Source organism: Balaenoptera physalus, assembly GCF_965194825.1.
Source record: "Balaenoptera physalus genome assembly, chromosome: 17".
NCBI classification, from domain to species: Eukaryota; Metazoa; Chordata; class Mammalia; order Artiodactyla; family Balaenopteridae; genus Balaenoptera; species Balaenoptera physalus.
The window spans coordinates 63,684,232-63,697,286 of record NC_138895.1 but is presented as its reverse complement, the minus strand read 5'-3'; the positions used below and the strand labels follow the sequence as shown (position 1 = coordinate 63,697,286).

Below are 13,055 nucleotides of genomic sequence, written 5' to 3'. Positions count from 1 at the left end.
TTTTCCAGAGTAATCCAATCACTTAGCAAATAGTCATGGAATAACTATTATTGGGCAGGCACTGGGTGAGATCCTGAAAGCATATTAGTATGGAAACCATACTAGTTATAGAGTAATGTGCTAGTTATTGATTTTTAAACAATTCAAAAAGTTTTAAAGCAATATGACTTTAAAAAAATAATAAATTCTGACATGGGATCTAGTATATAAAATCAATGAAAGTGGAACTGCAGGGGTGATTGAAGCAGAGGCAGAAGTCCAGAAGCCTGCTCTCGGGTCCTTGCCCTCATCCAGTTATAGCCCCCAAGGCATCTTTGTGGAACCCCAGGGGTGACCTGGAACACAGTCTGAAAACTGCAGACTTAGTGTAAGGCTTGGGCATGCCATGCTTAGACACCAGCTATCATTGGACATTTCCTGGGTCTCTTCATATATATCTGGTGAGCTTTGCCTTGGAGGCCAGGAATATACAGATGATGGTACTATGCGGTCCCTACCCTGATGAATTTGCTCTGTTTTTTTTTTAACGAGTGAAAAATAACCACCTCAACAATTATTCCTGTGTCCTAATGAGTGTTATTCTTCAAAATCCTGAACTGAGGTCAATTATGCTTCAAGGTGCTTATGGAATTGCCTTTAAAACTCTTTTTTCTAAGAAACTCTGCCTTTTTATTTTATATTCACACCTTAAATTAAAAACATTTCCTTAGTGCTGGATATTTGCCATACCAGATCCATGCTCCCATCAGAGTTCTTTTAAAGAAATAGGATTGTATAGGTATCTTTACTTATTATTTTCTTTTAATAAATGTTTATTTATTTATTTTTGGCTGCGTTGGGTCTTCATTGCTGCGCTTGGGCTTTCTCTAGCTGTGGTGAGGGGGGCTACTCTTCGTTGTGGTGCAGGGGCTTCTCATTGCGGTGGCTTCTCTTGTTTCAGAGCACGGTCTCTAGGTGCATGGGCTTCAGTAGTTGTGGCTCGCAGGCTCTAGAGCGCAGGCTCAGTCGTTGTGGCGCACGGGCTTAGTTGCTCCGCGGCACGTGGGATCTTCCCAGACCAGGGCTCGAACCCGTGTCCGTTGCATTGGCAGGTGGATTCTTAACCACTGCGCCACCAGGGAAGTCCCTCTTTGCTTATTTTTAATGACTATGTCATCAAGAGTAATGTCTCATATTAATTAACATTTGTACATGTACATTACATGTGTAAATTACATCCCAGACCCTTTCTGAGTGTAGACTTGTCTGGGTTACTCTCATGTGATCCTCATAGCAGTCCTATATTGTGAGTACTAATAACGTCTCTGTCTTATAGCTTTTTCAAATGCACAGAAAAGATGTGTAATATGTTGAAAGTGACAAGCTGCTAATGGGGACCATCAGAATGTGACTGCAGGGTGACCCCACAGTCTCATGCTTGTCCACCCCCTCTTCTGTACAAGAACCAAGAACTGTCCAAACCACAACCACAGCTTTTGGTCCTTAGATGTATCAGAAGTCACCAGCCGAGGCAAAATCGATTTGCAAATAATGGGACAGTTGATTAATATTATCAAATTGATGATATTCTTATTATCTTACAATGTGTTCTTACACAATGAAGAAACAAGTTCTTACAATGTATTTCCTAGGAATGAAATGATGGGGCTCCTTACAACAATCCCAAAGAGCAAGTACCAATAAGACCCTTGAATGCAACTGTAATGCCAAAAATATTGAAAAAGCCACCTTCTCAGTGGCTTCCCTGTCTATTCTTCCCAAAATTTCCTTTCCTCCCAACTCATGACATTTCATATCTCTCTTCTATAATTAATGTTTTATATTTTCTCCTTAGTACTTAATGATCGCTAATATGCTATATATTTTACGTTTTTGCATCTTGTTTGTTGACTGTGACCACAGTAAACATAAATTCTTTGAGAGCAGGGAGTTTTGTCTGTTTTGATCTTCACTGTGTCTTTGGCACCCAAAAGAGTGCCTGACCCATAGCAGATTCTCAATAAATATTTGTTGAAAGGATGAGTGAGTGAATTACACACCTCCACATAGGATTCAGCCACAGCACGTTTCATTTTCTCCTCATCTCTCTCCCCCTGCAGATGCAGGATCAGAGGATGGCAGTGACACAGGATGTGACATAGAACTGTTAGAGTCCCAGGTAGGCTGTGTGACCTCCACAGGCCATTCAGTCCCCCAGCCCCAGTTTCCACAAATGTGACGTGAAGATGATTAATAGCTGATTGTTATGGGAACGAAGTTATTTAAAACTCTTGCCAAAAGTATGTGCTTAATTAATAGAAGCTGGACCTGAAGCGAAACTCTTGTAAGAGTATTAAAAGCTTCTCTCTTTTAGAAAACATTGATTTTAGCTGAGGGATAAAAGCTAAAGGCAGTGTGAGATTTTTATTCTCCTGAGGGGGCCCTAAAACATTTTAGCAATTTCCCTTCTGGCAAATGCCAGAATGAAAACCGGCTGCTTAGCACACTTGCCTGCCCCCTTTACTCAGGCCCACATGAGCCTGGAAAGCTCTGGGGAATCCAAGGCAATTTCACAGTTGCTCGGGGACTGCAGGTGCTTTGTGAGGACTTCCACAAGCTGTGGAGGCCAGAAAGACATGGAGCCGGATGTCAGAGGACCCAGGTGATGCTCTAGATTGAGTTAGCTGTGAGTGGGTCATGAGCAACACTTGCTTAATGAGTGCAGAGCAATGCTGCATTTACCAGCAGATTTTTATGCCTCCTGTACATGCAGTACTAGTATTAAAAATGGAAACCCAGATGAAATCCATCAGAATGCTGATTTCAAGGTACTGAAATACAGTGGTTCATAAGACCCCATGTTTTCAAATGAATCTTTCTATTTCATTCCTTTGTACAATGCCAGGGATTACTTATGAATTATGGAGAATAATTAAGGAGGACTGTTCTTGGTGGAAGACTATGAACCGAAAAATGACAGTGGTGGGGAGAGAGCTCAGGGCTGAGGTGAAGCTGAGGAAGTGGTTCTGTTGTCTGTGCACGAGGGCATCACCAGGAGCCTTTCTAGTTGCGATAAGATGAATGAAGGGGATTTATTAACGCCCACAGGGATGGATGAATAGAATAAACTTGATTTCCTTTGGTTCTAGAGGAATAGATGGCTTTAAATTGCTATCTTTCCGGACTGTTTGCTAACATCTTTGAGGAAGAGATTTCAAATAATAAAGGTGACAATGGGAGGACAGACATAATTAAGAACGATGGAAAGAAGTGTCCTCTTTAAAAGAGAGTGCCTACAGAGCCATTTAAAAATACGCTTTGCAGCATGTCTTTAAGATACCTTTATATAACATGTGATGTAAAATAAAGCCAGGGATTGAAATTGCAAATACACCAGGAGAGTTTTTCCAAGATTGCTTTGTCCTATAGCATTTCTCTTGCACATTTATGAGAAAAATAGCTGACTAAGGAAGGCACAATTCCAATTCCCCACAAAAAGACTGTAGGTTGATGGCCATCACTCGTTTCGGGGTGTGGGCCTGGGGAAGGTACAGGAGAGGGTAGAAGGAAGAGCATTTTGCTAGGAATCAGAAAGTCTAGGTCCCACCTACTCTTGTCACTGTGTGACTTTGGTCAAATTTCTTGACTGCTTTGAGTTTCAGTTTTGTCATCTATAAAATGTCTAACCCACACAGTGGAAGAGAAGGGGGACAAGTGGGGAGGGAATACTTAGATACAAGTTATTGTAAATTTTCTGGTTCTGTGGTTGAATGTTGGGATTACGGGAATTCATGCGTTATTAGAACAAACCACCAATAAAAGTAGATGAAATAGAGCCATGCATGAGACAAGGATGATGGCATGTTATGAACTGAGGATTAAGATTGATGCAATTCTGTGCACCTGATTACTACAGATATAAACAAAGAAACAAACAGAAGGATAATCAATGGAATGAATGAGTGAATAGATTAATGTACTCTATTTACAGCTCTTGTAGCACTGGTTTTTTTATTCTAGCGACTGATCAATGACAATGGTCTTTCTTGGTATAATTCATTTGGGGCAGGTAAAATCTAATTTATGGAGATACTGACATGAGGAAGGATGTTGCTATCAAAGAATAGTGCAGTTTCAACTGTACTGAAAATGTACTAGTCAGCACTGAAATCCTGACTGATCCTTGGCTCACTTTTAGCATCACAGAACCGCAGCTGCTGATGGCAATGAATGACTTCAGTGGACCACACCACCTGAAGACATAGATGTCAGCTGCAGTTCCAGTTTTTTTTTTTTAATAATATTAATTTCTTAATGCAGTAGGCATTTATTTAGCTCCTACAAGGAGACAGACACTGCTCCACGTCTTATAAAGCTGAAACGACCCAGATTTTACAAGTGGGATGTTCCCTTAGTCCTGTTGGAGCACCATATATATAAGAATAATTCCTACCTAGTAAGATGGGAAACATCATAAACCAGGTGAAAGTGTGTGATGAAAGTCTGGAGAGGAAAGATGAGTAGCAGGGACGAGGGAAGTTCTCAAGGAGAATGTGGGGTGATGTGGAGTATGAATACCTTCTGGGATTTAATCCAACTAGCCCCATTTTCATGACATATTAATGGCTGGGCGTCAGTTCCTTCAAATAAGGTTTGTGTTAGGAAGTTAGGTGAATTGTAGGGAACCAGAAAGACCTGGTCCCCAATTCTCTGAGCAAAGAGGAGAATCAAGACAGTTAAGAAATATTATAATTTCCTTTTACTGTATACATTTGCACTGATTCGTTTCTACTTGTTTTTTCCTTCTCTGGCTCATTTTCTCCTCCTTCTCCCCTCCCCCCTTCTTCTTCTTCCTCTTCTTTCTACTGCATTCTTTTTTTTTTTTTAATTAATTAATTTTATTTATTTATTTTTGGCTGCGTTGGGTCTTCGTTACTGCACGTGGGCTTCTTCTAGTTGCAGCGAGCTGGGGCTACTCTTCGTTGCGGTGCGTGGGTTTCTCATTGTGGTGGCTTCTCTTGTTGCGGAGCACGGGCTCTAGGGACGCGTGCTTCAGTAGTTGTGGCTCACGGGCTCTAGAGCACAGGCTCAGTAGTTGTGGCGCGTGGGCTTAGCTGCTCCGTGGCATGTGGGATCTTCCTGGACCAGGGCTCGAACCCGTGTTCCCTGCATTGGCAGGCGGATTCTTAACCACTGCGCCACCAGGGAAGCCCTCTACTGCATTCTTAAGGACCAAATAGATTGTCTGTGAAACTGCGATTGACTCAGGATTCTTTTGAGATTCTCAAGAAAGTGAATCAACTTTGCATGAATTTTAAAAGTTATTTTAGGCAAAACTGTGAAGAACTTGGCTGAATTATCTAATTTTAATATTTTGGCACATTTCACAAGCAAATAAAGTTCTCATTTTCCTATACACAGAGTCTCTCTATATAAAATTCTACTTGTCTGTGTATAGACACACATATGTGTATATCTATAAATGCATGTGTAATCAGTGAAACTATTCTGGCAAGTAGTAGTATGCATAATCTACTATCAGAGCAGTATTGCAATGCCAGCTAATGTTTGTTCTTGAACAAATATGTACAAAAGCAGCCAGTTATCTCTTTGGGTTAAAAAACATTGAAATGTGTTTAGGATGACCAAAACAGTCATGCCTTAGAGAGGAAAGAGCCCAAGGAACCCACATGTACAGGGTAGAAATATTCACTTTAGTTCCATAGTTTACAGTTTTGGAATACCTAGCAGGTTATAGTTTATTAACTTTGGGAAAAGTTGGGCAAGAATTTGGCACTTATCCAATGGAGCAGATTTTGTGACTTCTCTGTAAAGTGAAGAAACTTCCATTTGATGTATTGCTCATTTCTTTGTTGATTTTACTGAAGCTGTTATTTATCTAATCTTCACAGAATAGTTTTCATTTAAAGAGTAAAACACTTGAAGAATGTTATGCATATTCAACTTTTCCCTCTTTTTTTCTTGTGTTACCTTATTTAAAAGTCACCATAAGTCATCAACATTTTTTTCACAAAATCTTTTCTTTAGTTCAGAGGGTTCCCCATGAAACAAGCATGATTAGAATCATCAATCATACCAAAAATATCAGCAAAATTCTACCTTTGGTGACAAGTGGTAATTTTAACTCTGTTTTCTTTATAACATGGCTGTTAAATAATATGAATAAGTTGTAATCAACATGGTACTTTGGTAAGTCTGAAGTAAAGTTTTTCTCCCCATGGGCAGAAATCACTATTTTTTTTAGGGTTAAAAGGCTATTCACTCAGGGAAACCTTATTGATATTTGTGAGGGTTGGGGGATATGGAGGACTATTCTAGAAACTTAGGTTCGTGGTGAGTTCCTAAAAGTAAGATTTAGGGATAAGCCATCCTCAGAGCTTCATTTTGGTTGGATCAACTCTTGTCCAGGCTTAAAGTCATCTGGTTAGGGCCATGGTCAGAGCAGTAGTGGAGGGGAGTTGGGGAGATGGGCACTTGTCTGTCCATTGTATGGAAGCGACCAGCTCCCCTACACCATTCCTCCCCTAGTCCCTCAACTTAGGGGGAGGAGTTTCTCTTCATATGGATGAGTTTCTTCTCCTCACTGATGTTCTGCAAGTTGCACTTTGCCCTAAGAACTGATTAGAGGAAGAAAAATACTTAGGTTGCATGTTTTCCCACACATGACTAGTACATTTTTAAAATCCTCTGAGTGACAGAGATCTTGCAGAAGGAAATAATTTTCCCACAAAGTGAAATCAGTAGATAATGACACAGCTTCATTATGGTAAACAAATTGGATTGCTCTCAGAGAGAATATGGCAGTTCCACTGTCACTCGTGTATTATATAATGTGTAAGCCTACAATTGTAGGGAAGACAGAAGCTGGTCTGAGCATGAACAAGGCTCACCACGTCTTGGATCCTGCCAATGATAGCTTCATTTAGGTTTCAAAGACAGAGATGAGTTCCAATCACAGCTGCCTGCTTTTGCTGCCGAGTCCTGTTCAGTGAAAACTGTTCAGCCACCACTCTCACCGGCGGGCAGATGGCTCAGAACTAGGAAGGAAGTTTGGCAGTGATGAAACATGCAGGGAGAAAATAGTAAAATAGTGGACCAGAGATCCATATGGATCAGGAAAAAAATGAGGATAAAGAAACTGGGGCAAATTTATTCATTCATTCATTCAGCAATCATTCATTCAGCCATCATTCATTAAGCTGTTCATAAGGTATCAGACACCGGTTAAGTGCTGCCGGTTCAGAGATAAATGACATGGATCTAGCCCTTTTGGAAACCAATCTGGTGGCTTCAGTGGGAGAAATGAGTAGGTTGAAAGAAGACTGACAAATATCAAAGATGACAATATAATGTGGATAGGGGCTACACTAGGGCTTTTCAGGGTGGCACAGACAATGAAGGTCAGTAGGTGATTGAAATTGGTTTTCGAAAGGGGTGATGACTAAGCTGACTTCAGCTGAAGTCAGATGAAGGGTGATGGTGGTTGAGTCAGAGGAAGAAAAATGCAGCATCGTTTATTGAGAGCTCACTACATACCAGGCAATATGTTAAGCATTTTATGCATCAATACATTATCTTTTTAGTCTTTACAATAACCCACATGATATAGGTATCACAAATCCTATTTTTATAGAAACAAAATTAGGTGTAAAAATTTGAGGAACTTGCCCAAGTTCACAGAGAAAATACGGAGGGTCTGTCTGGTCGCAAAGCGTGTGCCCTTAACATGATGTCGTCATACAGAGGCCAGAAATGTGGTATAAAGGAAACACCAGAAGGGAAGTGACCAGCATATCAGGTGTTTTGACTCATTCCTGCCTGGGTTTTCACCTTCTGATTTGTTCTAGCTCCACACAATTTCCCCTGGATCCTGAGTTGCCCTGGAAGCCACCACATTATGGATCTTTGTGGTCAGTGGTCTCCAAACTGACATATGGGTGTTTATTTAAACATTATATACATATTCCACTGGATTGTATATTACATATGTTTTAAAACATAAGAAAAAGCTAAGAAAATTGTTGAAGGCATAAAATAAAGGAAACATACATGTTCTCAGCTTTCCTTATGCATCACCCCCTAGGGTGAATGGATCCATTTTGCAGACCACCACTCTAGGTGGATCCTACTGCTTCTCTTCTCTGAACCTGGAGCTCCCTTCTCCTTTATTTTAACAAAGGTAAGGTTTACATTTATTTTCAGAGTAATATGGGCTTGAAAACTAAGTGAAAATGACAATAAACATAAAACATAAATCTCTTAACCTGACTTAACCAAAGCCCCGCCATCACTAGCTTAGCCGGAGTAATTTACAGGATTCCAGAACTCTATTCCTTTCTGCATCTCAGACTCTTTAATAGATAGGGCGGAGGTGAGGAAAAAATACAGATGGTGGGTGTCTCACCAGTTGCACCAACTATGCCTGGCTATGACACTTAGCTTCAGTTAACACTCGTGTGTTCTGCAAAGGTTTTGAGGTCTATACTTTTCTACTGGTTTTCTTTACTCTTGGTTTCCTGTTAAGATCCCCTCTTGAAAAATTTCAATACAGTCTTGTTAAAACTAATATCAAAGGGGATTTCTTCTACCGTATTCAGTTGGGGATGAGCAGAAGGTCAAAGACATTGGCTGTGCTGATAGCTGCCGCCATTTTGGTTCAAGATGGCAGGAATTGTAGGCAGAATTGGAGCAGTTCCAAACAGGCAAAAGCCAAGTGAAGAAATGAAGCAAGCTCAAGTGGCCACAGGGCTTTCTCTCTAAGGGTTCTAACTTTGTCAGAAATCCTGATTCATCCTTGTTCATCTGTTTGCATTTGGAGCCTTCAAATATTAGCCCCCATAATTCCTGTAAAGCAGCATAATGGAAGGATGAAAATTTGGATTTCAATTCTAAGAAAGCTTTTTTTTTGTTATTGTTGTTAAAGTTGTAACTGAAGAAATTCACTTGATAGTTTTTCATTATTAGGGGGTTAAGAACATATAAACAAAGATGAGGATCAGAAAATTCTAAAGCAATCGTTATTAAAATGAACAAAGATGTTTATGAAATCAGACAAGCAGTTAGAGGGAGTGAAATGATTAGCTCTCTGCACGTGTAGTCATTTTTTATATCTAAGGATGAAGAAGCAGATGGTCTTGTTATCAGTTTGCATATTTGTCTGAAAAAAAGCAAACACCACAGGTGTAAGACCCACATTCCTTTCCACATGGTACGCATGTAAGAGTCTGGCTCTGAGTCTGTAATTATAGATGCTGCTTATAGAACTTGACATCATTTCACTGCATCCCAGAGTGCACTGAATCTTTGAGCAAGAAACCAACCCATTTCTAGTAGCCACACTCCAAATCCATTTGTCCAAGAACTTGTTGATATTGCCCTTAGAGGGAGTCCTCTAATGATTCTTTGGCTTTATTGATTTATCAGAAATAATTATAGAATGATTACATTGACAGGCACTGTGCAAGGCACCCACTTGTACCTACAGCTCTTTTGGTGGAGAGAAATAAGCACATAAACCTTGATTACTACATTTGTATATCCACCAAGGGGTCCATGATTTCTTATACATCATATGCAAATGCTTTTGGAAGAGAGTTTTATAAGAAAACTTCTCATAATTATAATTCAAATTCGGGTATCAGCAGCACAACGATACCTGAGATTTGGGAACAATGATTATCTATGGATTCTTCTGGAAGGCAAGTACACAAGATGGCTGCCCATACGCCAAATTCAACTGGCTGATGTATTCTGCTTTGCAGATTGTGTGTGTGTGTGTTGTGTTTTGAGTATTTTTAGACAGAACATTCTCAGTTTTCTACAGTCTTTATCAGTCACTCTTATCTTATTCCTTCTTGGTTCACATGTTTACATTAGTTGACCAGTCTATGGGTCTTCAATTCTGTTAGCTCTGATAGACATGGGAAGGGGAAAGGGAATAGGAAAAAGCAGTAGGAACAAATAGAAAGAGTAAAAGAGAGGGCTGGAACGGAATATAGGGGATTATGTAATGCAAAGGGCAGGTAGCCCCAGGCTGAGGACTTGGTCTAGAGCAGGTACCACCATGAACAACATGGGGCATCAGTGTAGGGAGAGAGGAAGAAACCAGAGGGAGACAGTTACTAATATCTATTAGGTATCACAGCCCAGGCATTTTACTCTCATTATCCCTTTTAATAAACATAAAAATCTACCACCAACCAGGTATTCATATATGAGGTTATAGTCAAGGAAAAGGAAGTTTGGAGGTTAAATAATTCGCCCAAGATCATGGGTACTAGCAAAGGAGTGGGGCCTCAAACCCAGAGTTCTGTGACTCCAAGGCTGATATTTTCCCACTTTTCTACGACACTGAGATTCTATATATATATATATAGTACTAAGTCCAATTCTGGAGAAAATAAAAATATTTCTTGGTCACATTCTTTTTCATCTAAAATTAAAATAGCTTTATCAAGTACTACAGAAAAAAAATGTGTATTATTGTAACTTAAATTACCCATTTTACTGAATAAAGGATTGCCCATGAGGAAATTGGAATTACTTTTATCCACTAAGAATATTAACCCCTCAGATGTAGAAATACACTTCAAAGAGCAGATCCAGGTGAGTCTGAGTGAGGGTTACTCAACATCTACAATGTGAAGCCATTCCAGGCTGAAATTATAGGTCGAATCAACAGTATATCCCTGATTCTGATTTTTAAGCTAAAAGCAAAAAGATGCAGCATAAGAGGAGATATGTCACTGCTTTGATTGCAGAAGTATCTTCTCAGAAGAGTCACTGATAGTAAGAGTGGAAAAAATGGTCTTTGGTAGATCTAACCTAGTTTGTCAGGGACAGGGAGAAAATGAGAAAGTTAGTTGATCATATGGCAAAGCATCAAAGTAGGGGAGAGGATGTCTAACAAACAAACCCAGAGAGTAATATTAAAAAAATGAGAAAAAAATAGGCCCTATTACTAAAACTATAGGATGATAAAATCATGCCTGAAATCACAAAGATATAGAACTTCCTTATAATGCATGGTTAACAAGGCACCGTCATAAAGAAACATGTAAACTATCAGGAAATAATTAAGAGCCTGTAAAAGTAGTTCTTGATAAAAGGTACTTAAAAGACCACTTAGCGTGTTTGGACATATGTACAACCGGGACATATGTGCTTCTATTAAGATGTTGGTGACAACAGTAGTTAACAGTAGTTGCTGGCCTCTGAGGACTATTATGAAAATCCACAAGAAGTGGAAAGTGGTAACGAGTTTGTTTTACTGCTGGACATTACAGTAGTCCAGGAGCTCATGAGAAGCCTGCTTGTTTCCATCAAGCATTTCTTCTGATAAGTTAAGTGACTTGAGTTACCCACCTGTGCTGGGCAGTCTCTGTTTGCCCCTCCAGATCCACCTTCCACCTCCTTCACCCTGCTCTGGGCCCTGGGAGGCTGATGTGTATGAACAGCATCCAGATTCCCTTGCCTTCTGGCTTCTAGTTGAGCTTGGCCTGCGGAGGCAGCAGCAGGAGAGGATAGGGCAGGAGAGTGTGTTCAGGGCGTTGATTCCTCTGGCTGCCTTCTGCTGTGTTGTCCATTCTTTGTTTCTCCACTATGGACCACAGCTCCTGTGTGTGGAGGAGGAGAAGGCGCTTTCCTACAGCTCTGGATGAGTTCATGCCACCAGCCATGGGTGGCATGAGCTCCTGGCTGTTGAGAGCTCCAGTGGGCTTCACATGAATTCTTCCTGCATCTTTGTAGCCCATCCCTTTCTAAAAGCTCTCCTCAAGTTCCCTGTTGGAGGATGCCTTGAGTGTGCCTGTTTCCTGACTGATAAATCACTGGACTTCAACTTTGACATTTGTACAGTGAGTTTTTGAAGGTCAGGCTATGAAGCTCTTCTAAGGGCTCACAGAAATAATTTTAAGTAACATTTCAAATTAGAGTAAATTAGAGTAATAAAAGTATTATAAATTATATTATCAACCAAAATGCAAATATGGAAACTGCTTTGAGTGAGAGGAAAGAAAAGCCGTGTGACTGTTTACATCAGAGAGTCTGCAGAATCGGCTGCCACAGGAGGACCCCAGGAGGTCTCCAGTGGCAGAATTTTCCTTATCCCTTTAGTTCCCTTTTCATGGATTAATGTTGGGTTGGCCAAGATAAGGCTCAGTGTTAGGCTTCCAGGCTATGCCACAGGGCAAGGCAGGAGGTGAGATTCTGGATGAAAAAACTGCAAATAGCTCACACTTCTTATGAATTGTGGTAAGTCTTATTTCGGAAATATTTTTTCATCTAAATGCATCCCTAGAAAAGGCCTTAAAATTACATCTCAGCATCAGGTCAACACAGTCAAGTTCATTCTTCGTTGAAGCTGCCGGCTGGAGAAGAGGGTTCGTTTTCACATGGGGTGGACAATGGTGACTTCAAATTGTCTTCAGTTGCTTTCATTCAGCAAGATTCCAAATGCTTTCCCCATACAACAAGAGAATGGGGAACACACAGGTTTTTTGAGGTGAAACAACTTCAGAACCAAGGATGGCTGTTTGAGGGCACGTCACAGATCACAGCACTGCTCAACTGGAGAGAAATGAGGTCGGGAAAGAAAAGTCCCCTCCTTCCCAAACCTTCTGGAGCCGTAGAAAGAATCGGATAAATACAGCATCTTATAAATACTTAACTGGTCCTTGGCCAGAGCAGCAGGGCCCCCACCTCTGTTCAATGCTTTTGGCCACTAGAGTAAACCCCACAAACTTCTGCTTCCCTGTCCCTGTTCCTCAGCATCAGGGAAGACCTCAAGTCTGGCCACTCCCATCACATCATAGGGTGGCCTGCGTTTTGTTTATATGCTGAGCTCTGTGCAAAGCTCTCACTAGGAATCATTAAATATAAAATATCAATTTCCCAAGTTTAAAGGCAGCCATGAAAAGGAAAATCCAGTTGTATTTTGGATGTGCTGAGTGAGGTTGCTTCCCCAGGCAAAGAATTTCAAGGTTTCAAGACTTTCGATCTGTATGGTTTAATTATTGCAACATGTAGGGAGGCTCTTGGAGACCCAATCCATCAGT

The 13,055-nt window shown here is 40.5% G+C and overlaps 1 long non-coding RNA gene across 1 annotated transcript in view; it reads left to right on the top strand.

Annotated features, from left to right (window-relative positions):
• The first annotated feature begins 644 nt into the window (after nucleotides 1-644).
• The window catches only part of LOC309646690, a 59,323-nt gene continuing 46,912 nt past the window's right edge, over nucleotides 645-13,055 (top strand). Inside the window, exon 1 of the long non-coding RNA XR_014255519.1 lies at nucleotides 645-8,179. This is a non-coding gene — a long non-coding RNA (uncharacterized lncRNA). The remainder of the gene's footprint in view (nucleotides 8,180-13,055) is intronic.